The sequence below is a fragment of the Mauremys reevesii genome, linkage group 3 (genome assembly GCF_016161935.1).
Source record: "Mauremys reevesii isolate NIE-2019 linkage group 3, ASM1616193v1, whole genome shotgun sequence".
Taxonomy (NCBI): Eukaryota; Metazoa; Chordata; order Testudines; family Geoemydidae; genus Mauremys; species Mauremys reevesii.
The window spans coordinates 73,606,559-73,633,194 of record NC_052625.1 but is presented as its reverse complement, the minus strand read 5'-3'; the positions used below and the strand labels follow the sequence as shown (position 1 = coordinate 73,633,194).

At 68.8% G+C, this 26,636-nt stretch overlaps 15 non-coding genes across 15 annotated transcripts; all 15 read left to right on the top strand.

The window, feature by feature from the left end:
- The first annotated feature begins 4,273 nt into the window (after nucleotides 1–4,273).
- Nucleotides 4,274–4,351, top strand: TRNAL-AAG. The gene has a single exon. It is a non-coding gene; the product is annotated as a tRNA-Leu (tRNA).
- A 166-nt stretch (nucleotides 4,352–4,517) lies between these two features.
- TRNAL-CAG lies at nucleotides 4,518–4,597 on the top strand. The gene has a single exon. It is a non-coding gene; the product is annotated as a tRNA-Leu (tRNA).
- A 69-nt stretch (nucleotides 4,598–4,666) lies between these two features.
- TRNAL-UAG lies at nucleotides 4,667–4,747 on the top strand. The gene has a single exon. It is a non-coding gene; the product is annotated as a tRNA-Leu (tRNA).
- A 471-nt stretch (nucleotides 4,748–5,218) lies between these two features.
- On the top strand, nucleotides 5,219–5,298 carry TRNAL-CAG. The gene has a single exon. It is a non-coding gene; the product is annotated as a tRNA-Leu (tRNA).
- Nucleotides 5,299–5,367: 69 nt separating this feature from the next.
- Nucleotides 5,368–5,448, top strand: TRNAL-UAG. The gene has a single exon. It is a non-coding gene; the product is annotated as a tRNA-Leu (tRNA).
- Nucleotides 5,449–5,674: 226 nt separating this feature from the next.
- On the top strand, nucleotides 5,675–5,753 carry TRNAL-AAG. Its single transcript has one exon. It is a non-coding gene; the product is annotated as a tRNA-Leu (tRNA).
- A 624-nt stretch (nucleotides 5,754–6,377) lies between these two features.
- Nucleotides 6,378–6,459, top strand: TRNAL-AAG. The gene has a single exon. It is a non-coding gene; the product is annotated as a tRNA-Leu (tRNA).
- A 618-nt stretch (nucleotides 6,460–7,077) lies between these two features.
- TRNAL-AAG lies at nucleotides 7,078–7,154 on the top strand. The gene has a single exon. It is a non-coding gene; the product is annotated as a tRNA-Leu (tRNA).
- Nucleotides 7,155–9,424: 2,270 nt separating this feature from the next.
- TRNAL-AAG lies at nucleotides 9,425–9,507 on the top strand. The gene has a single exon. It is a non-coding gene; the product is annotated as a tRNA-Leu (tRNA).
- Nucleotides 9,508–9,579: 72 nt separating this feature from the next.
- Nucleotides 9,580–9,662, top strand: TRNAL-UAG. The gene has a single exon. It is a non-coding gene; the product is annotated as a tRNA-Leu (tRNA).
- A 1,305-nt stretch (nucleotides 9,663–10,967) lies between these two features.
- Nucleotides 10,968–11,049, top strand: TRNAL-UAG. Its single transcript has one exon. It is a non-coding gene; the product is annotated as a tRNA-Leu (tRNA).
- Nucleotides 11,050–12,664: 1,615 nt separating this feature from the next.
- TRNAL-AAG lies at nucleotides 12,665–12,741 on the top strand. Its single transcript has one exon. It is a non-coding gene; the product is annotated as a tRNA-Leu (tRNA).
- A 318-nt stretch (nucleotides 12,742–13,059) lies between these two features.
- Nucleotides 13,060–13,139, top strand: TRNAL-CAG. The gene has a single exon. It is a non-coding gene; the product is annotated as a tRNA-Leu (tRNA).
- A 1,317-nt stretch (nucleotides 13,140–14,456) lies between these two features.
- TRNAL-UAG lies at nucleotides 14,457–14,538 on the top strand. Its single transcript has one exon. It is a non-coding gene; the product is annotated as a tRNA-Leu (tRNA).
- A 612-nt stretch (nucleotides 14,539–15,150) lies between these two features.
- Nucleotides 15,151–15,229, top strand: TRNAL-UAG. Its single transcript has one exon. It is a non-coding gene; the product is annotated as a tRNA-Leu (tRNA).
- The last annotated feature ends 11,407 nt before the right edge of the window (nucleotides 15,230–26,636 follow it).

Genomic DNA, 26,636 nt, shown 5'->3' with positions numbered 1-26,636 from the left:
CCTGCGCCCGTCGAAGCAAGACAGGGACTCGGGTGGGCGGCGTGCCCCAGCCGCGCCCGAGTGACGAGCAAGAGGCGCCGGCAGCCCACGCCCCTGCGTCAGGGTGGCGAGCGGTCCAAGGCGCTGCGTTAAGGTCGCAGTCTCCCGGGCGTGGGTTGAATCCACCCTGACAGTCCCTTCTCTGTCTGCGGTGGCGTGGCCCGTGCGGTCGCCTCTTGTCGGCTGGGAGCCCAGGCCCCTTTCTTGGCGCTAGGGAAGGGGCCGCGGGAGGCGGGCCTCCGCTTGTGCTGCGCCCGGCGTTGGCCTCTCGGCCGACAGCTACCGGCGGGCGTGCCGCAGGTCGTCAGGGTGGCCGAGCGGTCTAAGGCGCTGCGTTCAGGTCGCAGTCTCCTCCGGGCGTGGGTTGAATCCACCCCTGACAAGCCCTCTCTTTCCAGCCCCTCGGGGTGCTTTTCCTTCGACTCCCACCCAAGGGCCCCCTCCCAGCTTGGTCAGGGTGGCCGAGCGGTCAAGGCGCTGCGTTTAGGCCGCAGTCTCCTCCGGGCGTGGGTTGAATCCCACTCCTGACAGCCGCTTGCTGGGCTTTTGTTTCCTTGGGGCTGGCTTCGGTTCTTTTGGGGCAGGCAGTTGCTGTTGAGCTCGTGAGGCGGAGTTCCCGCTTCCTCCTGGGACTTCGGGAAAAGGCGGCCAAGCTGGCCTGCGCCCGTCGAAGCAAGACAGGGACTCGGGTGGGCGGCGTGCCCCAGCCGCCCGCAGTGACGAGCAAGAGGCGCCCGGCAGCCCACCGCCCCTGCGTCAGGGTGGCGGCGGTCCAAGGCGCTGCGTTAAGGTCGCAGTCTCCCCCGGAGGCGTGGGTTCGAATCCACCCCTGACAGTCCCTTCTCTGTCTGCGGTGGCGTGGCCCGTGCGGTCGCCTCTTGTCGGCTGGGAGCCCAGGCCCCTTTTCTTGGCGCTAGGGAAGGGGCGCGGGAGGCGGCCTCCGCTTGTGCTGCGCCCGGCGTTGGCCTCTCGGCCGACAGCTACCGGCGGGCGTGCCGCAGGTCGTCAGGGTGGCCGAGCGGTCTAAGGCGCTGCGTTCAGGTCGCAGTCTCCCCCGGAGGCGTGGGTTGAATCCACCCCTGACAAGCCCTCTCTTTCCAGCCCCTCGGTGCTTTTCCTTCGACTCCCACCCAAGGGCCCCCTCCCAGCTTGGTCAGGGTGGCCGAGCGGTCCAAGGCGCTGCGTTTAGGCCGCAGTCTCCTCGGGCGTGGGTTGAATCCCACTCCTGACAGCCGCTTGCTGGGCTTTTGTTTCCTTGGGGCTGGCCGGTTCTTTTGGGGCAGGCAGTTGCTGTTGAGCTCGTGAGAGGCGGAGTTCCCGCTTCCTCCTGGGACTTCGGGAAAAGGCGGCCAAGCTGGCCTGCGCCCGTCGAAGCAAGACAGGGACTCGGGTGGCGGCGTGCCCCAGCCGCGCCCGCAGTGGCGAGCAAGAGGCGCCGGCAGCCCACGCCCCTGCGTCAGGGTGGCCGGCGGTCCAAGGCGCTGCGTTAAGGTCGCAGTCTCCCGGGCGTGGGTTCGAATCCACCCCTGACAGTCCCTTCTCTGTCTGCGGTGGCGTGGCCCGTGCGGTCGCCTCTTGTCGGCTGGGAGCCCAGGCCCCTTTCTTGGCGCTAGGAAGGGGCCGCGGGGCGGGCCTCCGCTTGTGCTGCGCCCGGCGTTGGCCTCTCGGCCGACAGCTACCGGCGGGCGTGCCGCAGGTCGTCAGGGTGGCCGAGCGGTCTAAGGCGCTGCGTTCAGGTCGCAGTCTCCTCCGGGCGTGGGTTGAATCCACCCCTGACAAGCCCTCTCTTTCCAGCCCCTCGGGGTGCTTTTCCTTCGACTCCCACCCAAAGGGCCCCTCCCAGCTTGGTCAGGGTGGCCGAGCGGTCCAAGGCGCTGCGTTTAGGCCGCAGTCTCCTCCGGGCGTGGGTTCGAATCCACTCCTGACAGCCGCTTGCTGGGCTTTTGTTTCCTTGGGGCTGGCCGGTTCTTTTGGGGCAGGCAGTTGCTGTTGAGCTCGTGAGGCGGAGTTCCCGCTTCCTCCCCTGGGACTTCGGGGAAAAGGCGGCCAAGCTGGCCTGCGCCCGTCGAAGCAAGACAGGGACTCGGGTGGGCGGCGTGCCCCAGCCGCGCCCGCAGTGGCGAGCAAGAGGCGCGGCAGCCCACCGCCCCTGCGTCAGGGTGGCGGCGGTCCAAGGCGCTGCGTTAAGGTCGCAGTCTCCCGGGCGTGGGTTCGAATCCCACCCTGACAGTCCCTTCTCTGTCTGCGGTGGCGTGGCCCGTGCGGTCGCCTCTTGTCGGCTGGGAGCCCAGGCCCCTTTCTTGGCGCTAGGGAAGGGGCGGCGGGGCGGGCCTCCGCTTGTGCTGCGCCAGCGTTGGCCTCTCGGCCGACAGCTACCGGCGGGCGTGCCGCAGGTCGTCAGGGTGGCCGGCGGTCTAAGGCGCTGCGTTCAGGTCGCAGTCTCCTCCGGGCGTGGGTTGAATCCCACCCTGACAAGCCCTCTCTTTCCAGCCCCTCGGGGTGCTTTTCCTTCGACTCCCACCCAAAGGCCCCCTCCCAGCTTGGTCAGGGTGGCCGAGCGGTCCAAGGCGCTGCGTTTAGGCCGCAGTCTCCTCCGGGCGTGGGTTCGAATCCCTCCTGACAGCCGCTTGCTGGGCTTTTGTTTCCTTGGGGCTGGCCGGTTCTTTTGGGGCAGGCAGTTGCTGTTGAGCTCGTGAGGCGGAGTTCCCGCTTCCTCCTGGGACTTCGGGAAAAGGCGGCCAAGCTGGCCTGCGCCCGTCGAAGCAAGACAGGGACTCGGGTGGGCGGCGTGCCCCAGCCGCGCCGCGAGTGACGAGCAAGAGGCGCGGCAGCCCACCGCCCCTGCGTCAGGGTGGCCGGCGGTCAAGGCGCTGCGTTAAGGTCGCAGTCTCCCCGGGCGTGGGTTCGAATCCACCCCTGACAGTCCCTTCTCTGTCTGCGGTGGCGTGGCCCGTGCGGTCGCCTCTTGTCGGCTGGGAGCCCAGGCCCCTTTTCTTGGCGCTAGGGAAGGGGCGCGGGGCGGGCCTCCGCTTGCTGCGCCCGGCGTTGGCCTCTCGGCCGACAGCTACCGGCGGGCGTGCCGCAGGTCGTCAGGGTGGCCGGCGGTCTAAGGCGCTGCGTTCAGGTCGCAGTCTCCTCCGGGCGTGGGTTGAATCCCACCCTGACAAGCCCTCTCTTTCCAGCCCCTCGGGGTGCTTTTCCTTCGACTCCCACCCAAAGGGCCCCCTCCCAGCTTGGTCAGGGTGGCCGGCGGTCCAAGGCGCTGCGTTTAGGTCGCAGTCTCCTCCGGGCGTGGGTTGAATCCCACTCCTGACAGCCGCTTGCTGGGCTTTTGTTTCCTTGGGGCTGGCCGGTTCTTTTGGGGCAGGCAGTTGCTGTTGAGCTCGTGAGGCGGAGTTCCCGCTTCCTCCTGGGACTTCGGGAAAAGGCGGCCAAGCTGGCCTGCGCCCGTCGAAGCAAGACAGGGACTCGGGTGGGCGGCGTGCCCCAGCCGCCGCCGCAGTGGCGAGCAAGAGGCGCCCGGCAGCCCACGCCCCTGCGTCAGGGTGGCCGAGCGGTCCAAGGCGCTGCGTTAAGGTCGCAGTCTCCCGGGCGTGGGTTGAATCCCACCTGACAGTCCCTTCTCTGTCTGCGGTGGCGTGGCCCGTGCGGTCGCCTCTTGTCGGCTGGGAGCCCAGGCCCCTTTCTTGGCGCTAGGGAAGGGCGGCGGGAGCGGGCCTCCGCTTGTGCTGCGCCCGGCGTTGGCCTCTCGGCCGACAGCTACCGACGGGGCGTGCCGCAGGTCGTCAGGGTGGCGAGCGGTCTAAGGCGCTGCGTTCAGGTCGCAGTCTCCTCCGGGCGTGGGTTCGAATCCACCCCTGACAAGCCCTCTTTCCAGCCCCTCGGGTGCTTTTCCTTCGACTCCCACCCAAAGGGCCCCCTCCCAGCTTGGTCAGGGTGGCCGGCGGTCCAAGCGCTGCGTTTAGGCCGCAGTCTCCTCCGGGCGTGGGTTCGAATCCCACTCCTGACAGCCGCTTGCTGGGCTTTTGTTTCCTTGGGGCTGGCTTCGGTTCTTTTGGGGCAGGCAGTTGCTGTTGAGCTCGTGAGGCGGAGTTCCCGCTTCCTCCTGGGACTTGGGGAAAGGCGGCCAAGCTGGCCTGCGCCCGTCGAAGCAAGACAGGGACTCGGGTGGGCGGCGTGCCCCAGCCGCGCCCAGTGGCGAGCAAGAAGGCGCCCGGCAGCCCACCGCCCCTGCGTCAGGGTGGCCGAGCGGTCAAGGCGCTGCGTTAAGGTCGCAGTCTCCCCGGGCGTGGGTTCGAATCCACCCCTGACAGTCCCTTCTCTGTCTGCGGTGGCGTGGCCCGTGCGGTCGCCTCTTGTCGGCTGGGAGCCCAGGCCCCTTTTCTTGGCGCTAGGGAAGGGCGCGGGGCGGGCCTCCGCTTGTGCTGCGCCCGGCGTTGGCCTCTCGGCCGACAGCTACCGGCGGGCGTGCGCGGGTCGTCAGGGTGGCCGAGCGGTCTAAGGCGCTGCGTTCAGGTCGCAGTCTCCTCCGGGCGTGGGTTCGAATCCCACCCTGACAAGCCCTCTCTTTCCAGCCCCTCGGGTGCTTTTCCTTCGACTCCCACCCAAAGGGCCCCCTCCCAGCTTGGTCAGGGTGGCCGAGCGGTCCAAGGCGCTGCGTTTAGGCCGCAGTCTCCTCCGGGCGTGGGTTCGAATCCCACTCCTGACAGCCGCTTGCTGGGCTTTTTGTTTCCTTGGGGCTGGCCGGTTCTTTTGGGGCAGGCAGTTGCTGTTGAGCTCGTGAGGCGGAGTTCCCGCTTCCTCCTGGGACTTCGGGAAAAGGCGGCCAAGCTGGCCTGCGCCCGTCGAAGCAAGACAGGGACTCGGGTGGGCGGCGTGCCCCAGCCGCGCCGCGAGTGACGAGCAAGAGGCGCCCGGCAGCCCACCGCCCCTGCGTCAGGGTGGCCGAGCGGTCCAAGGCGCTGCGTTAAGGTCGCAGTCTCCCGGGCGTGGGTTCGAATCCACCCCTGACAGTCCCTTCTCTGTCTGCGGTGGCGTGGCCCGTGCGGTCGCCTCTTGTCGGCTGGGAGCCCAGGCCCCTTTTCTTGGCGCTAGGGAAGGGGCGCGGGGCGGCCTCCGCTTGTGCTGCGCCCGGCGTTGGCCTCTCGGCCGACAGCTACCGGCGGGCGTGCCGCAGGTCGTCAGGGTGGCCGAGCGGTCGAAGGCGCTGCGTTCAGGTCGCAGTCTCCTCCGGGCGTGGGTTCGAATCCCACCCTGACAAGCCCTCTCTTTCCAGCCCCTCGGGGTGCTTTTCCTTCGACTCCCACCCAAGGGCCCCCTCCCAGCTTGGTCAGGGTGGCCGAGCGGTCCAAGGCGCTGCGTTTAGGCCGCAGTCTCCTCCGGGCGTGGGTTCGAATCCCACTCCTGACAGCCGCTTGCTGGGCTTTTGTTTCCTTGGGGCTGGCCGGTTCTTTTGGGGCAGGCAGTTGCTGTTGAGCTCGTGAGGCGGAGTTCCCGCTTCCTCCCCTGGGACTTCGGGAAAGGCGGCCAAGCTGGCCTGCGCCCGTCGAAGCAAGACAGGGACTCGGGTGGGCGGCGTGCCCCAGCCGCGCCCGCAGTGACGAGCAAGAGGCGCCCGGCAGCCCAGCGCCCCTGCGTCAGGGTGGCCGAGCGGTCCAAGGCGCTGCGTTAAGGTCGCAGTCTCCCCCGGCGTGGGTTCGAATCCCACCCTGACAGTCCCTTCTCTGTCTGCGGTGGCGTGGCCCGTGCGGTCGCCTCTTGTCGGCTGGGAGCCCAGGCCCCTTTCTTGGCGCTAGGAAGGGGCGCGGGAGCGGGCCTCCGCTTGTGCTGCGCCCGGCGTTGGCCTCTCGGCCGACAGCTACCGACGGGCGTGCGCAGGTCGTCAGGGTGGCCGAGCGGTCTAAGGCGCTGCGTTCAGGTCGCAGTCTCCACCGGAGGCGTGGGTTGAATCCACCCCTGACAAGCCCTCTCTTTCCAGCCCCTCGGTGCTTTTCCTTCGACTCCCACCCAAAGGGCCCCCTCCCAGCTTGGTCAGGGTGGCCGAGCGGTCCAAGGCGCTGCGTTTAGGACGCAGTCTCCGCCGGTGGGGTGGGTTCGAATACCACGCCAGACAGCCGCTTGCTGGGCTTTTGTTTCCTTGGGGCTGGCCGGTTCTTTTGGGGCAGGCAGTTGCTGTTGAGCTCGTGAGGCGGAGTTCCCGCTTCCTCCCCTGGGACTTCGGGAAAAGGCGGCCAAGCTGGCCTGCGCCCGTCGAAGCAAGACAGGGACTCGGGTGGGCGGCGTGCCCCAGCCGCGCCCGCAGTGGCGAGCAAGAGGCGCCGGCTCCCCACCCCACCTGCGTCAGGGTGGCCGAGCGGTCCAAGGCGCTGCGTTAAGGTCGCAGTCTCCCCCGGAGGTGTGGGTTCGAATCCACCCCTGACAGTCCCTTCTCTGTCTGCGGTGGCGTGGCCCGTGCGGTCGCCTCTTGTCGGCTGGGAGCCCAGGCCCCTTTCTTGGCGCTAGGAAGGGCGCGGGAGGCGGGCCTCGCTTGTGCTGCGCCCGGCGTTGGCCTCTCGGCCGACAGCTACCGGCGGGGCGTGCCGCAGGTCGTCAGGGTGGCCGAGCGGTCGAAGGCGCTGCGTTAAGGTCGCAGTCTCCTCCGAGGCGTGGGTTGAATCCACCCTGACAAGCCCTCTCTTTCCAGCCCCTCGGGGTGCTTTTCCCGACTCCCACCCAAAGGCCCCCTCCCAGCTTGGTCAGGGTGGCCGAGCGGTCCAAGGCGCTGCGTTTAGGCCGCAGTCTCCTCCGAGGCGTGGGTTGAATCCCACTCCTGACAGCCGCTTGCTGGGCTTTTGTTTCCTTGGGGCTGGCCGGTTCTTTTGGGGCAGGCAGTTGCTGTTGAGCTCGTGAGAGGCGGAGTTCCCGCTTCCTCCTGGGACTTGGGGAAAAGGCGGCCAAGCTGGCCTGCGCCCGTCGAAGCAAGACAGGGACTCGGGTGGGCGGCGTGCCCCAGCCGCCGCCCGAGTGACGAGCAAGAGCGCGGCAGCCCACCGCCCCTGCGTCAGGGTGGCCGAGCGGTCAAGGCGCTGCGTTAAGGTCGCAGTCTCCCGGGCGTGGGTTCGAATCCACCCCTGACAGTCCCTTCTCTGTCTGCGGTGGCGTGGCCCGTGCGGTCGCCTCTTGTCGGCTGGGAGCCCAGGCCCCTTTTCTTGGCGCTAGGAAGGGGCGCGGGGCGGGCCTCCGCTTGTGCTGCGCCCGGCGTTGGCCTCTCGGCCGACAGCTACCGGCGGGCGTGCCGCAGGTCGTCAGGGTGGCGGCGGTCTAAGGCGCTGCGTTCAGGTCGCAGTCTCCTCCGGGCGTGGGTTCGAATCCACCCCTGACAAGCCCTCTCTTTCCAGCCCCTCGGTGCTTTTCCTTCGACTCCCACCCAAAGGGCCCCCTCCCAGCTTGGTCAGGGTGGCCGGCGGTCCAAGGCGCTGCGTTTAGGCCGCAGTCTCCTCCGGGCGTGGGTTCGAATCCCACTCCTGACAGCCGCTTGCTGGGCTTTTGTTTCCTTGGGGCTGGCTTCGGTTCTTTTGGGGCAGGCAGTTGCTGTTGAGCTCGTGAGAGGCGGAGTTCCCGCTTCCTCCTGGGACTTCGGGGAAAAGGCGGCCAAGCTGGCCTGCGCCCGTCGAAGCAAGACAGGGACTCGGGTGGGCGGCGTGCCCCAGCCGCGCCGCAGTGACGAGCAAGAGGCGCCCGGCAGCCCACCGCCCCTGCGTCAGGGTGGCGAGCGGTCCAAGGCGCTGCGTTAAGGTCGCAGTCTCCCGGGCGTGGGTTCGAATCCCACCCTGACAGTCCCTTCTCTGTCTGCGGTGGCGTGGCCCGTGCGGTCGCCTCTTGTCGGCTGGGAGCCCAGGCCCCTTTTCTTGGCGCTAGGGAAGGGGCGCGGGGCGCGAGCCTCCGCTTGTGCTGCGCCAGCGTTGGCCTCTCGGCCGACAGCTACCGGCAGGGCGTGCCGCGGGTCGTCAGGGTGGCCGGCGGTCTAAGGCGCTGCGTTCAGGTCGCAGTCTCCTCCGGGCGTGGGTTCGAATCCACCCCTGACAAGCCCTCTCTTTCCAGCCCCTCGGGGTGCTTTTCCTTCGACTCCCACCCAAAGGGCCCCCTCCCAGCTTGGTCAGGGTGGCCGAGCGGTCAAGGCGCTGCGTTTAGGCCGCAGTCTCCTCGGGCGTGGGTTCGAATCCACTCCTGACAGCCGCTTGCTGGGCTTTTGTTTCCTTGGGGCTGGCCGGTTCTTTGGGGCAGGCAGTTGCTGTTGAGCTCGTGAGAGGCGGAGTTCCCGCTTCCTCCTGGGACTTCGGGGAAAAGGCGGCCAAGCTGGCCTGCGCCCGTCGAAGCAAGACAGGGACTCGGGTGGGCGGCGTGCCCCAGCCGCGCCCGCAGTGGCGAGCAAGAGGCGCCCGGCAGCCCACCGCCCCTGCGTCAGGGTGGCGAGCGGTCCAAGGCGCTGCGTTAAGGTCGCAGTCTCCCGGAGGCGTGGGTTCGAATCCACCCCTGACAGTCCCTTCTCTGTCTGCGGTGGCGTGGCCCGTGCGGTCGCCTCTTGTCGGCTGGGAGCCCAGGCCCCTTTTCTTGGCGCTAGGGAAGGGGCCGCGGGGCGGGCCTCCGCTTGTGCTGCGCCCGGCGTTGGCCTCTCGGCCGACAGCTACCGGCGGGCGTGCCGCAGGTCGTCAGGGTGGCGAGCGGTCTAAGGCGCTGCGTTCAGGTCGCAGTCTCCTCCGGAGGCGTGGGTTGAATCCACCCCTGACAAGCCCTCTCTTTCCAGCCCCTCGGGGTGCTTTTCCTTCGACTCCCACCCAAGGGCCCCCTCCCAGCTTGGTCAGGGTGGCCGAGCGGTCCAAGGCGCTGCGTTTAGGCGCAGTCTCCTCCGGGCGTGGGTTCGAATCCACTCCTGACAGCCGCTTGCTGGGCTTTTGTTTCCTTGGGGCTGGCCGGTTCTTTTGGGGCAGGCAGTTGCTGTTGAGCTCGTGAGGCGGAGTTCCCGCTTCCTCCTGGGACTTCGGGAAAAGGCGGCCAAGCTGGCCTGCGCCCGTCGAAGCAAGACAGGGACTCGGGTGGGCGGCGTGCCCCAGCCGCGCCCGCAGTGGCGAGCAAGAGGCGCGGCAGCCCACCGCCCCTGCGTCAGGGTGGCGAGCGGTCTAAGGCGCTGCGTTAAGGTCGCAGTCTCCCCGGGCGTGGGTTCGAATCCACCCCTGACAGTCCCTTCTCTGTCTGCGGTGGCGTGGCCCGTGCGGTCGCCTCTTGTCGGCTGGGAGCCCAGGCCCCTTTTCTTGGCGCTAGGGAAGGGGCGCGGGGCGGGCCTCCGCTTGTGCTGCGCCCGAGCGTTGGCCTCTCGGCCGACAGCTACCGACGGGGCGTGCCGCAGGTCGTCAGGGTGGCCGAGCGGTCCAAGGCGCTGCGTTAAGGTCGCAGTCTCCCCCGGAGGCGTGGGTTCGAATCCCACCCCTGACAAGCCCTCTCTTTCCAGCCCCTCGGGGGTGCTTTTCCTTCGACTCCCACCCAAAGGGGCCCCCTCCCAGCTTGGTCAGGGTGGCCGAGCGGTCCAAGGCGCTGCGTTTAGGCCGCAGTCTCCTCCGGAGGCGTGGGTTCGAATCCCACTCCTGACAGCCGCTTGCTGGGCTTTTGTTTCCTTGGGGCTGGCCGGTTCTTTGGGGCAGGCAGTTGCTGTTGAGCTCGTGAGGCGGAGTTCCCGCTTCCTCCTGGGACTTCGGGAAAAGGCGGCCAAGCTGGCCTGCGCCCGTCGAAGCAAGACAGGGACTCGGGTGGGCGGCGTGCCCCAGCCGCCCGCGAGTGGCGAGCAAGAGCGCCCGGCAGCCCACCGCCCCTGCGTCAGGGTGGCGAGCGGTCCAAGGCGCTGCGTTAAGGTCGCAGTCTCCCCGGGCGTGGGTTCGAATCCACCCCTGACAGTCCCTTCTCTGTCTGCGGTGGCGTGGCCCGTGCGGTCGCCTCTTGTCGGCTGGGAGCCCAGGCCCCTTTCTTGGCGCTAGGGAAGGGGCGCGGGGCGGGCCTCCGCTTGTGCTGCGCCCGGCGTTGGCCTCTCGGCCGACAGCTACCGGCGGGCGTGCCGCGGGTCGTCAGGGTGGCCGGCGGTCTAAGGCGCTGCGTTCAGGTCGCAGTCTCCTCCGGGCGTGGGTTGAATCCCACCCTGACAAGCCCTCTCTTTCCAGCCCCTCGGGGTGCTTTTCCTTCGACTCCCACCCAAAGGGCCCCTCCCAGCTTGGTCAGGGTGGCCGAGCGGTCCAAGGCGCTGCGTTTAGGCGCAGTCTCCTCGGGCGTGGGTTCGAATCCACTCCTGACAGCCGCTTGCTGGGCTTTTGTTTCCTTGGGCTGGCCGGTTCTTTTGGGGCAGGCAGTTGCTGTTGAGCTCGTGAGGCGGAGTTCCCGCTTCCTCCTGGGACTTGGGAAAGGCGGCCAAGCTGGCCTGCGCCCGTCGAAGCAAGACAGGGACTCGGGTGGGCGGCGTGCCCCAGCCGCGCCCGCGGTGGCGAGCAAGAGGCGCCGGCAGCCCACCGCCCCTGCGTCAGGGTGGCGGCGGTCCAAGGCGCTGCGTTAAGGTCGCAGTCTCCCCGGGCGTGGGTTCGAATCCACCCCTGACAGTCCCTTCTCTGTCTGCGGTGGCGTGGCCCGTGCGGTCGCCTCTTGTCGGCTGGGAGCCCAGGCCCCTTTCTTGGCGCTAGGGAAGGGGCGCGGGGCGAGCCTCGCTTGTGCTGCGCCCGGCGTTGGCCTCTCGGCCGACAGCTACCGGCGGGCGTGCCGCAGGTCGTCAGGGTGGCCGGCGGTCTAAGGCGCTGCGTTCAGGTCGCAGTCTCCTCCGGGCGTGGGTTCGAATCCACCCCTGACAAGCCCTCTCTTTCCAGCCCCTCGGGGTGCTTTTCCTTCGACTCCCACCCAAAGGGCCCCCTCCCAGCTTGGTCAGGGTGGCCGAGCGGTCCAAGGCGCTGCGTTTAGGCCGCAGTCTCCTCCGGGGCGTGGGTTCGAATCCCACTCCTGACAGCCGCTTGCTGGGCTTTTGTTTCCTTGGGGCTGGCCGGTTCTTTGGGGCAGGCAGTTGCTGTTGAGCTCGTGAGAGGCGGAGTTCCCGCTTCCTCCCCTGGGACTTCGGGAAAAGGCGGCCAAGCTGGCCTGCGCCCGTCGAAGCAAGACAGGGACTCGGGTGGGCGGCGTGCCCCAGCCGCGCCGCAGTGACGAGCAAGAGGCGCCGGCAGCCCACGCCCCTGCGTCAGGGTGGCGGCGGTCAAGGCGCTGCGTTAAGGTCGCAGTCTCCCCGGGCGTGGGTTCGAATCCACCCCTGACAGTCCCTTCTCTGTCTGCGGTGGCGTGGCCCGTGCGTCGCCTCTTGTCGGCTGGGAGCCCAGGCCTTTTCTTGGCGCTAGGAAGGGGCCGCGGGGCGGGCCTCCGCTTGTGCTGCGCCCGGCGTTGGCCTCTCGGCCGACAGCTACCGGCCAGGCGTGCCGCAGGTCGTCAGGGTGGCCGGCGGTCTAAGGCGCTGCGTTCAGGTCGCAGTCTCCTCCGGGCGTGGGTTGAATCCACCCCTGACAAGCCCTCTCTTTCCAGCCCCTCGGGTGCTTTTCCTTCGACTCCCACCCAAAGGGCCCCCTCCCAGCTTGGTCAGGGTGGCCGAGCGGTCCAAGGCGCTGCGTTTAGGCCGCAGTCTCCTCCGGGCGTGGGTTCGAATCCCTCCTGACAGCCGCTTGCTGGGCTTTTGTTTCCTTGGGGCTGGCCGGTTCTTTGGGGCAGGCAGTTGCTGTTGAGCTCGTGAGGCGGAGTTCCCGCTTCCTCCCTGGGACTTCGGGGAAAAGGCGGCCAAGCTGGCCTGCGCCCGTCGAAGCAAGACAGGGACTCGGGTGGGCGGCGTGCCCCAGCCGCGCCGCAGTGGCGAGCAAGAGGCGCGGCAGCCCACCGCCCCTGCGTCAGGGTGGCGGCGGTCCAAGGCGCTGCGTTAAGGTCGCAGTCTCCCGGGCGTGGGTTGAATCCCACCTGACAGTCCCTTCTCTGTCTGCGGTGGCGTGGCCCGTCGGTCGCCTCTTGTCGGCTGGGAGCCCAGGCCCCTTTCTTGGCGCTAGGAAGGGGCCGCGGGAGGCGGCCTCCGCTTGTGCTGCGCCCGGCGTTGGCCTCTCGGCCGACAGCTACCGGCGGGCGTGCCGCAGGTCGTCAGGGTGGCCGGCGGTCTAAGGCGCTGCGTTCAGGTCGCAGTCTCCTCCGGGCGTGGGTTGAATCCCACCCTGACAAGCCCTCTCTTTCCAGCCCCTCGGGGTGCTTTTCCTTCGACTCCCACCCAAAGGGCCCCCTCCCAGCTTGGTCAGGGTGGCGGCGGTCCAAGGCGCTGCGTTTAGGCGCAGTCTCCTCGGGCGTGGGTTCGAATCCCACTCCTGACAGCCGCTTGCTGGGCTTTTGTTTCCTTGGGGCTGGCCGGTTCTTTTGGGGCAGGCAGTTGCTGTTGAGCTCGTGAGAGGCGGAGTTCCCCGCTTCCTCCCCTGGGACTTCGGGGAAAAGGGGCGGCCAAGCTGGCCTGCGCCCCGTCGAAGCAAGACAGGGACTCGGGTGGGCGGCGTGCCCCAGCCGCGCCGCGAGTGGCGAGCAAGAGGCGCCGGCAGCCCACCGCCCCTGCGTCAGGGTGGCCGAGCGGTCCAAGGCGCTGCGTTAAGGTCGCAGTCTCCCGGGCGTGGGTTCGAATCCCACCTGACAGTCCCTTCTCTGTCTGCGGTGGCGTGGCCCGTGCGGTCGCCTCTTGTCGGCTGGGAGCCCAGGCCCCTTTTCTTGGCGCTAGGAAGGGGCCGCGGGAGCGGGCCTCGCTTGTGCTGCGCCCGGCGTTGGCCTCTCGGCCGACAGCTACCGGCAGGGCGTGCCGCGGGTCGTCAGGGTGGCGGCGGTCTAAGGCGCTGCGTTCAGGTCGCAGTCTCCTCCGGGCGTGGGTTCGAATCCACCCTGACAAGCCCTCTCTTTCCAGCCCCTCGGGGGTGCTTTTCCTTCGACTCCCACCCAAAGGGGCCCCCTCCCAGCTTGGTCAGGGTGGCCGAGCGGTCTAAGGCGCTGCGTTCAGGTCGCAGTCTCCTCGGGCGTGGGTTCGAATCCCACTCCTGACAGCCGCTTGCTGGGCTTTTGTTTCCTTGGGGCTGGCCGGTTCTTTTGGGCAGGCAGTTGCTGTTGAGCTCGTGAGAGGCGGAGTTCCCCGCTTCCTCCCCTGGGACTTCGGGAAAAGGCGGCCAAGCTGGCCTGCGCCCGTCGAAGCAAGACAGGGACTCGGGTGGGCGGCGTGCCCCAGCCGCGCCCGCAGTGGCGAGCAAGAGGCGCCCGGCAGCCCACCGCCCCTGCGTCAGGGTGGCCGAGCGGTCCAAGGCGCTGCGTTAGGTCGCAGTCTCCCGGAGGCGTGGGTTCGAATCCCACCTGACAGTCCCTTCTCTGTCTGCGGTGGCGTGGCCCGTGCGGTCGCCTCTTGTCGGCTGGGAGCCCAGGCCCCTTTCTTGGCGCTAGGGAAGGGCGGCGGGAGCGGGCCTCCGCTTGTGCTGCGCCAGCGTTGGCCTCTCGGCCGACAGCTACCGGCGGGCGTGCCGCAGGTCGTCAGGGTGGCGGCGGTCTAGGCGCGCTGCGTTCAGGTGCAGTCTCCTCCGAGGCGTGGGTTGAATCCCACCCTGACAAGCCCTCTCTTTCCAGCCCCTCGGGTGCTTTTCCTTCGACTCCCACCCAAGGGGCCCCTCCCAGCTTGGTCAGGGTGGCGAGCGGTCCAAGGCGCTGCGTTTGGGCAGTCTCCTCGGGCGTGGGTTGAATCCCACTCCTGACAGCCGCTTGCTGGGCTTTTGTTTCCTTGGGGCTGGCCGGTTCTTTTGGGGCAGGCAGTTGCTGTTGAGCTCGTGAGGCGGAGTTCCCGCTTCCTCCTGGGACTTCGGGAAAAGGGGCGGCCAAGCTGGCCTGCGCCCGTCGAAGCAAGACAGGGACTCGGGTGGCGGCGTGCCCCAGCCGCCGCCGCGAGTGGCGAGCAGAAGGCGCCGGCAGCCCACCGCCCTGCGTCAGGGTGGCGAGCGGTCAAGGCGCTGCGTTAAGGTCGCAGTCTCCCCGGGCGTGGGTTCGAATCCACCCCTGACAGTCCCTTCTCTGTCTGCGGTGGCGTGGCCCGTCACGGTCGCCTCTTGTCGGCTGGGAGCCCAGGCCCCTTTTCTTGGCGCTAGGGAAGGGCGCGGGGCGAGCCTCCGCTTGTGCTGCGCCCGGCGTTGGCCTCTCGGCCGACAGCTACCGGCAGGGCGTGCCGCGGGTCGTCAGGGTGGCCGGCGGTCTAAGGCGCTGCGTTCAGGTCGCAGTCTCCTCCGGGCGTGGGTTGAATCCCACCCCTGACACGCCCTCTCTTTCCCCCGCCTCGGGGGTGCTGTCCCTACGACTCCCACCCACCGGGGCCCCCTCCGCGCTTGGTCAGGGTGGCCGAGCGGTCCAAGGCGCTGCGTTTAGGCCGCAGTCTCCTCCGGAGGCGTGGGTTGAATCCCACTCCTGACAGCCGCTTGCTGGGCTTTTGTTTCCTTGGGGCTGGCCGGTTCTTTTGGGGCAGGCAGTTGCTGTTGAGCTCGTGAGAGGCGGAGTTCCCGCTTCCTCCTGGGACTTCGGGAAAAGGCGGCCAAGCTGGCCTGCGCCCGTCGAAGCAAGACAGGGACTTCGGGTGGGCGGCGTGCCCCAGCCGCCGCCGCAGTGGCGAGCAAGAGGCGCCCGGCAGCCCGCCCCTGCGTCAGGGTGGCGAGCGGTCCAAGGCGCTGCGTTAAGGTCGCAGTCTCCCGGGCGTGGGTTCGAATCCCACCTGACAGTCCCTTCTCTGTCTGCGGTGGCGTGGCCCGTGCGGTCGCCTCTTGTCGGCTGGGAGCCCAGGCCCCTTTCTTGGCGCTAGGAAGGGGGCGCGGAGGCGAGCCTCGCTTGTGCTGCGCCAGCGTTGGCCTCTCGGCCGACAGCTACCGACGGGCGTGCCGGAGTCGTCAGGGTGGCCGGCGGTCTAAGGCGCTGCGTTCAGGTCGCAGTCTCCTCCGGGCGTGGGTTGAATCCCACCTGACAAGCCCTCTCTTTCCAGCCCCTCGGGGTGCTTTTCCTTCGACTCCCACCCAAAGGGCCCCTCCCAGCTTGGTCAGGGTGGCCGAGCGGTCAAGCGCTGCGTTTAGGCCGCAGTCTCCTCCGGGCGTGGGTTCGAATCCCACTCCTGACAGCCGCTTGCTGGGCTTTTGTTTCCTTGGGGCTGGCCGGTTCTTTTGGGGCAGGCAGTTGCTGTTGAGCTCGTGAGGCGGAGTTCCCGCTTCCTCCTGGGACTTCGGGGAAAAGGCGGCCAAGCTGGCCTGCGCCCGTCGAAGCAAGACAGGGACTCGGGTGGGCGGCGTGCCCCAGCCGCCGCCAGTGGTGGCGAGCAGAGGCGCCCGGCAGCCCACCGCCCCTGCGTCAGGGTGGCGAGCGGTCCAAGGCGCTGCGTTAAGGTCGCAGTCTCCCCGGGCGTGGGTTCGAATCCCACCTGACAGTCCCTTCTCTGTCTGCGGTGGCGTGGCCCCGCGGTCGCCTCTTGTCGGCTGGGAGCCCAGGCCCCTTGTCTTGGCGCTAGGGAAGGGGCCGCGGGCGCGGGCCTCCGCTGGTGCTGCGCCCGAGCGTTGGCCTCTCGGCCGACAGCTACCGACGGGGCGTGCCGCTGGTCGTCCGGGTGGCCGGCGGTCTAAGGCGCTGCGTTCAGGTCGCAGTCTCCTCCGGGCGTGGGTTCGAATCCACCCTGACAAGCCCTCTCTTTCCAGCCCCTCGGGGTGCTTTTCCTTCGACTCCCACCCAAAGGGGCCCCCTCCCAGCTTGGTCAGGGTGGCGAGCGGTCCAAGCGCTGCGTTTAGGCCGCAGTCTCCTCCGGGCGTGGGTTCGAATCCCACTCCTGACAGCCGCTTGCTGGGCTTTTGTTTCCTTGGGGCTGGCTTCGGTTCTTTTGGGCAGGCAGTTGCTGTTGAGCTCGTGAGAGGCGGAGTTCCCCGCTTCCTCCCCTGGGACTTCGGGGAAAAGGGGCGGCCAAGCTGGCCTGCGCCCCGTCGAAGCAAGACAGGGACTCGGGTGGGCGGCGTGCCCCAGCCGCCGCCCGCAGTGGCGAGCAAGAGGCGCCGGCAGCCCACCGCCCCTGCGTCAGGGTGGCCGAGCGGTCAAGGCGCTGCGTTAAGGTCGCAGTCTCCCGGGCGTGGGTTGAATCCCACCTGACAGTCCCTTCTCTGTCTGCGGTGGCGTGGCCCGTGCGGTCGCCTCTTGTCGGCTGGGAGCCCAGGCCTTTTCTTGGCGCTAGGGAAGGGGCGCGGGGCGGGCCTCGGCGTGCTGCGCCAGCGTTGGCCTCTCGGCCGACAGCGCGCGGCGGGCCGTGCCGCCGGTCGTCAGGGTGGCCGAGCGGTCTAAGGCGCTGCGTTCAGGTCGCAGTCTCCTCCGGGCGTGGGTTGAATCCACCCCTGACAAGCCCTCTCTTTCCAGCCCCTCGGGGTGCTTTTCCTTCGACTCCCACCCAAAGGGCCCCCTCCCAGCTTGGTCAGGGTGGCCGAGCGGTCCAAGCGCTGCGTTTAGGCGCAGTCTCCTCGGGCGTGGGTTCGAATCCCACTCCTGACAGCCGCTTGCTGGGCTTTTGTTTCCTTGGGGCTGGCCGGTTCTTTTGGGGCAGGCAGTTGCTGTTGAGCTCGTGAGGCGGAGTTCCCGCTTCCTCCCCTGGGACTTCGGGAAAAGGGCGGCCAAGCTGGCCTGCGCCCGTCGAAGCAAGACAGGGACTTCGGGTGGGCGGCGTGCCCCAGCCGCCCGCCGCAGTGGCGAGCAAGAGGCGCGGCAGCCACCGCCCCTGCGTCAGGGTGGCGGCGGTCAAGGCGCTGCGTTAAGGTCGCAGTCTCCCCGGGCGTGGGTTCGAATCCACCCCTGACAGTCCCTTCTCTGTCTGCGGTGGCGTGGCCCGTCACGGTGCGCCTCTTGTCGGCTGGGAGCCCAGGCCCCTTTCTTGGCGCTAGGAAGGGGCGCGGGGCGGGCCTCCGCTTGTGCTGCGCCCGGCGTTGGCCTCTCGGCCGACAGCTACCGGCAGGGCGTGCCGCGGGTCGTCAGGGTGGCGGCGGTCTAAGGCGCTGCGTTCAGGTCGCAGTCTCCTCCGGAGGCGTGGGTTGAATCCCACCCCTGACAAGCCCTCTCTTTCCAGCCCCTCGGGGTGCTTTTCCTTCGACTCCCACCCAAAGGGCCCCCTCCCAGCTTGGTCAGGGTGGCGGCGGTCCAAGCGCTGCGTTTAGGCCGCAGTCTCCTCCGGGCGTGGGTTCGAATCCACTCCTGACAGCCGCTTGCTGGGCTTTTGTTTCCTTGGGGCTGGCCGGTTCTTTTGGGGCAGGCAGTTGCTGTTGAGCTCGTGAGGCGGAGTTCCCGCTTCCTCCTGGGACTTCGGGGAAAAGGGCGGCCAAGCTGGCCTGCGCCCGTCGAAGCAAGACAGGGACTCGGGTGGGCGGCGTGCCCCAGCCGCGCCCGCAGTGGCGAGCAAGAGGCGCGGCAGCCCACCGCCCCTGCGTCAGGGTGGCGGCGGTCCAAGCGCTGCGTTAAGGTCGCAGTCTCCCGGGGCGTGGGTTGAATCCACCTGACAGTCCCTTCTCTGTCTGCGGTGGCGTGGCCCGTGCGGTCGCCTCTTGTCGGCTGGGAGCCCAGGCCCCTTTTCTTGGCGCTAGGGAAGGGGCCGCGGGGCGAGCCTCCGCTTGTGCTGCGCCCGGCGTTGGCCTCTCGGCCGACAGCTACCGGCAGGCGTGCCGCAGGTCGTCAGGGTGGCCGAGCGGTCTAAGGCGCTGCGTTCAGGTGCAGTCTCCTCCGGGCGTGGGTTGAATCCCACCTGACAAGCCCTCTCTTTCCAGCCCCTCGGGTGCTTTTCCTTCGACTCCCACCCAAAGGCCCCCTCCCAGCTTGGTCAGGGTGGCCGAGCGGTCCAAGGCGCTGCGTTTAGGCCGCAGTCTCCTCCGGGCGTGGGTTGAATCCACTCCTGACAGCCGCTTGCTGGGCTTTTGTTTCCTTGGGGCTGGCCGGTTCTTTTGGGGCAGGCAGTTGCTGTTGAGCTCGTGAGGCGGAGTTCCCGCTTCCTCCCCTGGGACTTCGGGAAAGGCGGCCAAGCTGGCCTGCGCCCGTCGAAGCAAGACAGGGACTCGGGTGGGCGGCGTGCCCCAGCCGCGCCCGCAGTGGCGAGCAAGAGGCGCCCGGCAGCCCACCGCCCCTGCGTCAGGGTGGCGGCGGTCAAGCGCTGCGTTAAGGTCGCAGTCTCCCCGGGCGTGGGTTCGAATCCCACCTGACAGTCCCTTCTCTGTCTGCGGTGGCGTGGCCCGTGCGGTCGCCTCTTGTCGGCTGGGAGCCCAGGCCCCTTTTCTTGGCGCTAGGAAGGGGCGCGGAGGCGGGCCTCGGCTTGTGCTGCGCCAGCGTTGGCCTCTCGGCCGACAGCTACCGGCAGGCGTGCCGCGGGTCGTCAGGGTGGCCGGCGGTCTAAGGCGCTGCGTTCAGGTCGCAGTCTCCTCGGGCGTGGGTTGAATCCCACCTGACAAGCCCTCTCTTTCCAGCCCCTCGGGGTGCTTTTCCTTCGACTCCCACCCAAAGGGGTCCCTTCCCAGCTTGGTCAGGGTGGCCGGCGGTCCAAGGCGCTGCGTTTAGGCCGCAGTCTCCTCCGGGCGTGGGTTGAATCCACTCCTGACAGCCGCTTGCTGGGCTTTTGTTTCCTTGGGGCTGGCCGGTTCTTTGGGGCAGGCAGTTGCTGTTGAGCTCGTGAGAGGCGGAGTTCCCGCTTCCTCCTGGGACTTCGGGGAAAAGGGCGGCCAAGCTGGCCTGCGCCCGTCGAAGCAAGACAGGGACTCGGGTGGCGGCGTGCCCCAGCCGCGCCCGCGGTGGCGAGCAAGAAGGCGCCCGGCCCACCGCCCCTGCGTCAGGGTGGCGGCGGTCCAAGGCGCTGCGTTAAGGTCGCAGTCTCCCCGGGCGTGGGTTGAATCCCACCTGACAGTCCCTTCTCTGTCTGCGGTGGCGTGGCCCGTGCGGTCGCCTCTTGTCGGCTGGGAGCCCAGGCCCCTTTTCTTGGCGCTAGGAAGGGGCGCGGGAGGCGGGCCTCCGCTTGTGCTGCGCCCGGCGTTGGCCTCTCGGCCGACAGCTACCGGCAGGGCGTGCCGCGGGTCGTCAGGGTGGCGAGCGGTCTAAGGCGCTGCGTTCAGGTCGCAGTCTCCTCCGGGCGTGGGTTCGAATCCCACCCCTGACAAGCCCTCTCTTTCCAGCCCCTCGGGTGCTTTTCCTTCGACTCCCACCCAAAGGGGCCCCCTCCCAGCTTGGTCAGGGTGGCGGCGGTCCAAGGCGCTGCGTTTAGGCGCAGTCTCCTCCGGGCGTGGGTTGAATCCCACTCCTGACAGCCGCTTGCTGGGCTTTTGTTTCCTTGGGGCTGGCTTCGGTTCTTTTGGGGCAGGCAGTTGCTGTTGAGCTCGTGAGGCGGAGTTCCCGCTTCCTCCCCTGGGACTTCGGGAAAAGGCGGCCAAGCTGGCCTGCGCCCGTCGAAGCAAGACAGGGACTCGGGTGGGCGGCGTGCCCCAGCCGCGCCCGCAGTGGCGAGCAAGAGGCGCGGCAGCCCACCGCCCCTGCGTCAGGGTGGCCGAGCGGTCAAGGCGCTGCGTTAGGTCGCAGTCTCCCGGGCGTGGGTTCGAATCCACCCCTGACAGTCCCTTCTCTGTCTGCGGTGGCGTGGCCCGTGCGGTCGCCTCTTGTCGGCTGGGAGCCCAGGCCCCTTTTCTTGGCGCTAGGAAGGGGCGGCGGGAGGCGAGCCTCCGCGTGCTGCGCCCGGCGTTGGCCTCTCGGCCGACAGCTACCGGCAGGGCGTGCCGCGGGTCGTCAGGGTGGCGGCGGTCTAAGGCGCTGCGTTCAGGTCGCAGTCTCCTCCGGGCGTGGGTTGAATCCACCTGACAAGCCCTCTCTTTCCAGCCCCTCGAGTGCTTTTCGCCGACTCCCACCCAAAGGGCCCCTCCCAGCTTGGTCAGGGTGGCGGCGGTCAAGGCGCTGCGTTTAGGCGCAGTCTCCTCCGGGCGTGGGTTCGAATCCCTCCTGACAGCCGCTTGCTGGGCTTTTGTTTCCTTGGGGCTGGCCGGTTCTTTTGGGGCAGGCAGTTGCTGTTGAGCTCGTGAGGCGGAGTTCCCGCTTCCTCCTGGGACTTCGGGGAAAGGCGGCCAAGCTGGCCTGCGCCCGTCGAAGCAAGACAGGGACTCGGGTGGCGGCGTGCCCCAGCCGCGCGCGAGTGGCGAGCAAGAGGCGCGGCAGCCCGCCCCTGCGTCAGGGTGGCGGCGGTCAAGGCGCTGCGTTAAGGTCGCAGTCTCCCCGGGCGTGGGTTCGAATCCACCTGACAGTCCCTTCTCTGTCTGCGGTGGCGTGGCCCGTGCGGTCGCCTCTTGTCGGCTGGGAGCCCAGGCCCCTTTTCTTGGCGCTAGGGAAGGGGCGCGGAGGCGAGCCTCCGGCTTGTGCTGCGCCCGGCGTTGGCCTCTCGGCCGACAGCTACCGGCGGGCGTGCCGCGGGTCGTCAGGGTGGCGGCGGTCTAAGGCGCTGCGTTCAGGTCGCAGTCTCCTCCGGGCGTGGGTTGAATCCACCCCTGACAAGCCCTCTCTTTCCAGCCCCTCGGGGGTGCTTTTCCTTCGACTCCCACCCAAAGGGGTCGCCTCCTAGCTTGGTCAGGGTGGCGGCGGTCAAGCGCTGCGTTTAGGCGCAGTCTCCTCCGGGCGTGGGTTGAATCCACTCCTGACAGCCGCTTGCTGGGCTTTTGTTTCCTTGGGGCTGGCCCGGTTCTTTTGGGGCAGGCAGTTGCTGTTGAGCTCGTGAGGCGGAGTTCCCGCTTCCTCCCCTGGGACTTCGGGGAAAAGGGGCGGCCAAGCTGGCCTGCGCCCCGTCGAAGCAAGACAGGGACTCGGGTGGGCGGCGTGCCCCAGCCGCGCCGCAGTGGCGAGCAAGAGGCGCCCGGCAGCCCGCCCCTGCGTCAGGGTGGCAGCGGTCCAAGGCGCTGCGTTAAGGTCGCAGTCTCCCGGGCGTGGGTTCGAATCCACCTGACAGTCCCTTCTCTGTCTGCGGTGGCGTGGCCCGTGCGGTCGCCTCTTGTCGGCTGGGAGCCCAGGCCCCTTTTCTTGGCGCTAGGGAAGGGCGCGGGGCGGGCCTCCGCTTGCTGCGCCCGGCGTTGGCCTCTCGGCCGACAGCTACCGGCAGGCGTGCGCAGGTCGTCAGGGTGGCCGGCGGTCTAAGGCGCTGCGTTCAGGTCGCAGTCTCCTCCGGGCGTGGGTTGAATCCACCTGACAAGCCCTCTCTTTCCAGCCCCTCGGGGTGCTTTTCGCCGACTCCCACCCAAGGGCCCCTCCCAGCTTGGTCAGGGTGGCGGCGGTCCAAAGCGCTGCGTTTAGGCCGCAGTCTCCTCCGGGCGTGGGTTGAATCCACTCCTGACAGCCGCTTGCTGGGCTTTTGTTTCCTTGGGGCTGGCCCGGTTCTTTTGGGGCAGGCAGTTGCTGTTGAGCTCGTGAGGCGGAGTTCCCGCTTCCTCCCCTGGGACTTCGGGAAAAGGCGGCCAAGCTGGCCTGCGCCCGTCGAAGCAAGACAGGGACTCGGGTGGGCGGCGTGCCCCAGCCGCGCCCGCAGTGGCGAGCAAGAGGCGCCGGCAGCCCACCGCCCTGCGTCAGGGTGGCGAGCGGTCAAGGCGCTGCGTTAGGTCGCAGTCTCCCGGGCGTGGGTTCGAATCCACCCCTGACAGTCCCTTCTCTGTCTGCGGTGGCGTGGCCCGTGCGTCGCCTCTTGTCGGCTGGGAGCCCAGGCCCCTTTTCTTGGCGCTAGGAAGGGGCGGCGGGAGGCGGGCCTCGCTTGTGCTGCGCCCGGCGTTGGCCTCTCGGCCGACAGCTACCGGCGGGCGTGCCGCGGGTCGTCAGGGTGGCCGGCGGTCTAAGGCGCTGCGTTCAGGTCGCAGTCTCCTCCGGGCGTGGGTTGAATCCACCCCTGACAAGCCCTCTCTTTCCAGCCCCTCGGGGTGCTTTTCCTTCGACTCCCACCCAAGGGCCCCCTCCCAGCTTGGTCAGGGTGGCCGAGCGGTCAAGGCGCTGCGTTTAGGCCGCAGTCTCCTCCGGGGCGTGGGTTGAATCCACTCCTGACAGCCGCTTGCTGGGCTTTTGTTTCCTTGGGGCTGGCCCGGTTCTTTTAGGGCAGGCAGTTGCTGTTGAGCTCGTGAGGCGGAGTTCCCGCTTCCTCCTGGGACTTGGGAAAAGGCGGCCAAGCTGGCCTGCGCCCGTCGAAGCAAGACAGGGACTCGGGTGGCGGCGTGCCCCAGCCGCGCCCGGTGGCGAGCAAGAGGCGCCGGCAGCCCGCCCCTGCGTCAGGGTGGCGGCGGTCAAAGGCGCTGCGTTAAGGTCGCAGTCTCCCGGGCGTGGGTTCGAATCCACCCCTGACAGTCCCTTCTCTGTCTGCGGTGGCGTGGCCCGTGCGGTCGCCTCTTGTCGGCTGGGAGCCCAGGCCCCTTTTCTTGGCGCTAGGGAAGGGGCGCGGGGCGAGCCTCCGCTTGTGCTGCGCCAGCGTTGGCCTCTCGGCCGACAGCTACCGGCAGGCGTGCCGCGGAGTCGTCAGGGTGGCCGGCGGTCTAGGCGCTGCGTTCAGGTCGCAGTCTCCTCCGGGGCGTGGGTTGAATCCACCCCTGACAAGCCCTCTCTTTCCAGCCCCTCGGGTGCTTTTCCTCGACTCCCACCCAAAGGGCCCCCTCCCAGCTTGGTCAGGGTGGCGGCGGTCAAGGCGCTGCGTTTAGGCGCAGTCTCCTCGGGCGTGGGTTCGAATCCCACTCCTGACAGCCGCTTGCTGGGCTTTTGTTTCCTTAGGGCTGGCTTGGTTCTTTTAGGGCAGGCAGTTGCTGTTGAGCTCGTGAGGCGGAGTTCCCTTTCCTCCTGGGACTTGGGAAAAGGCGGCCAAGCTGGCCTGCGCCCGTCGAAGCAAGACAGGGACTCGGGTGGGCGGCGTGCCCCAGCCGCGCCGCAGTGGCGAGCAAGAGAGCGCGGCAGCCCACCGCCCCTGCGTCAGGGTGGCGGCGGTCAAGCGCTGCGTTAAGGTCGCAGTCTCCCGGGCGTGGGTTGAATCCCACCTGACAGTCCCTTCTCTGTCTGCGGTGGCGTGGCCCGTGCGGTCGCCTCTTGTCGGCTGGGAGCCCAGGCCCCTTTTCTTGGCGCTAGGGAAGGGGCGCGGGGCGGGCCTCCGCTTGTGCTGCGCCCGGCGTTGGCCTCTCGGCCGACAGCTACCGGCAGAGGCGTGCCGCGGGTCGTCAGGGTGGCCGGCGGTCTAAGGCGCTGCGTTCAGGTCGCAGTCTCCTCCGGGCGTGGGTTGAATCCACCTGACAAGCCCTCTCTTTCCAGCCCCTCGGGGTGCTTTTCCTTCGACTCCCACCCAAGGGCCCCCTCCCAGCTTGGTCAGGGTGGCCGAGCGGTCCAAGGCGCTGCGTTTAGGCGCAGTCTCCTCCGGGCGTGGGTTGAATCCACTCCTGACAGCCGCTTGCTGGGCTTTTGTTTCCTTGGGGCTGGCCCGGTTCTTTTGGGGCAGGCAGTTGCTGTTGAGCTCGTGAGGCGGAGTTCCCGCTTCCTCCTGGGACTTCGGGGAAAAGGCGGCCAAGCTGGCCTGCGCCCCGTCGAAGCAAGACAGGGACTCGGGTGGGCGGCGTGCCCCAGCCGCCGCCGCAGTGGCGAGCAAGAGGCGCCGGCAGCCCACGCCCCTGCGTCAGGGTGGCGGCGGTCCAAGGCGCTGCGTTAAGGTCGCAGTCTCCCGGGCGTGGGTTGAATCCACCCCTGACAGTCCCTTCTCTGTCTGCGGTGGCGTGGCCCGTGCGGTCGCCTCTTGTCGGCTGGGGCCCAGGCCCCTTTTCTTGGCGCTAGGGAAGGGGCCGCGGGAGGCGGGCCTCCGCTTGTGCTGCGCCCGGCGTTGGCCTCTCGGCCGACAGCTACCGGCAGGCGTGCCGCAGGTCGTCAGGGTGGCCGGCGGTCTAAGGCGCTGCGTTCAGGTCGCAGTCTCCTCCGGGCGTGGGTTCGAATCCACCCTGACAAGCCCTCTTTCCAGCCCCTCGAAGTGCTTTTCCTTCGACTCCCACCCAAAGGGCCCCTCCCAGCTTGGTCAGGGTGGCCGGCGGTCCAAGGCGCTGCGTTTAGCCGCAGTCTCCTCGGGCGTGGGTTCGAATCCACTCCTGACAGCCGCTTGCTGGGCTTTTGTTTCCTTGGGGCTGGCCGGTTCTTTTGGGGCAGGCAGTTGCTGTTGAGCTCGTGAGGCGGAGTTCCCGCTTCCTCCTGGGACTTGGGGAAAGGGGCGGCCAAGCTGGCCTGCGCCCGTCGAAGCAAGACAGGGACTCGGGTGGCGGCGTGCCCCAGCCGCCCGCAGTGGCGAGCAAGAGGCGCCGGCAGCCCACGCCCCTGCGTCAGGGTGGCGGCGGTCCAAGGCGCTGCGTTAAGGTCGCAGTCTCCCGGGCGTGGGTTGAATCCACCTGACAGTCCCTTCTCTGTCTGCGGTGGCGTGGCCCGTGCGGTCGCCTCTTGTCGGCTGGGAGCCCAGGCCCCTTTCTTGGCGCTAGGGAAGGGGCGCGGGGCGGGCCTCGCTTGTGCTGCGCCCGGCGTTGGCCTCTCGGCCGACAGCTACCGGCAGGCGTGCCGCGGGTCGTCAGGGTGGCCGGCGGTCTAAGGCGCTGCGTTCAGGTCGCAGTCTCCTCCGGGCGTGGGTTGAATCCCACCTGACAAGCCCTCTCTTTCCAGCCCCTCGGGGTGCTTTTCCTTCGACTCCCACCCAAGGGCCCCTCCCAGCTTGGTCAGGGTGGCCGAGCGGTCCAAGGCGCTGCGTTTAGGCCGCAGTCTCCTCGGCGTGGGTTGAATCCCACTCCTGACAGCCGCTTGCTGGGCTTTTGTTTCCTTGGGGCTGGCCGGTTCTTTTGGGCAGGCAGTTGCTGTTGAGCTCGTGAGGCGGAGTTCCCGCTTCCTCCCCTGGGACTTCGGGAAAAGGCGGCCAAGCTGGCCTGCGCCCGTCGAAGCAAGACAGGGACTCGGGTGGGCGGCGTGCCCCAGCCGCCGCCCGCAGTGGCGAGCAAGAGGCGCCGGCAGCCCACGCCCCTGCGTCAGGGTGGCGGCGGTCCAAGGCGCTGCGTTAAGGTCGCAGTCTCCCGGGCGTGGGTTCGAATCCCACCTGACAGTCCCTTCTCTGTCTGCGGTGGCGTGGCCCGTCACGTCGCCTCTTGTCGGCTGGGAGCCCAGGCCCCTTTCTTGGCGCTAGGGAAGGGGCGCGGGGCGGGCCTCGCTTGTGCTGCGCCCGGCGTTGGCCTCTCGGCCGACAGCTACCGGCGGGCGTGCCGCGGGTCGTCAGGGTGGCGGGCGGTCTAGGCGCTGCGTTCAGGTCGCAGTCTCCTCCGGGCGTGGGTTGAATCCCACCTGACAAGCCCTCTCTTTCCAGCCTCGAAGTGCTTTTCCTTCGACTCCCACCCAAAGGGCCCCCTCCCAGCTTGGTCAGGGTGGCCGGCGGTCCAAAGGCGCTGCGTTTAGGCGCAGTCTCCTCCGGGCGTGGGTTGAATCCCACTCCTGACAGCGCTTGCTGGGCTTTTGTTTCCTTGGGGCTGGCCCGGTTCTTTGGGGCAGGCAGTTGCTGTTGAGCTCGTGAGAGGCGGAGTTCCCGCTTCCTCCTGGGACTTCGGGAAAAGGCGTAAGCTGGCCTGCGCCCGTCGAAGCAAGACAGGGACTCGGGTGGGCGGCGTGCCCCAGCCGCGCCCGGTGGCGAGCAAGAAGGCGCGGCAGCCCACGCCCCTGCGTCAGGGTGGCGGCGGTCCAAGGCGCTGCGTTAAGGTCGCAGTCTCCCGGGCGTGGGTTCGAATCCACCCCTGACAGTCCCTTCTCTGTCTGCGGTGGCGTGGCCCGTGCGGTCGCCTCTTGTCGGCTGGGAGCCCAGGCCCCTTTTCTTGGCGCTAGGGAAGGGGCGCGGGCGGGCCTCCGCTTGTGCTGCGCCAGCGTTGGCCTCTCGGCCGACAGCTACCGGCGGGCGTGCCGCAGGTCGTCAGGGTGGCCGGCGGTCTAAGGCGCTGCGTTCAGGTCGCAGTCTCCTCCGGGCGTGGGTTGAATCCCACCCTGACAAGCCCTCTCTTTCCAGCCCCTCGGGGTGCTTTTCGCCGACTCCCACCCAAAGGGCCCTCCCAGCTTGGTCAGGGTGGCCGGCGGTCAAGGCGCTGCGTTTAGGCGCAGTCTCCTCCGGGCGTGGGTTGAATCCACTCCTGACAGCCGCTTGCTGGGCTTTTGTTTCCTTGGGGCTGGCCGGTTCTTTGGGGCAGGCAGTTGCTGTTGAGCTCGTGAGGCGGAGTTCCCGCTTCCTCCTGGGACTTGGGGAAAAGGCGGCCAAGCTGGCCTGCGCCCGTCGAAGCAAGACAGGGACTCGGGTGGCGGCGTGCCCCAGCCGCGCCCAGTGGCGAGCAAGAGGCGCGGCAGCCCACGCCCCTGCGTCAGGGTGGCGGCGGTCCAAGGCGCTGCGTTAAGGTCGCAGTCTCCCCGGGCGTGGGTTGAATCCACCCCTGACAGTCCCTTCTCTGTCTGCGGTGGCGTGGCCCGTGCGGTCGCCTCTTGTCGGCTGGAGC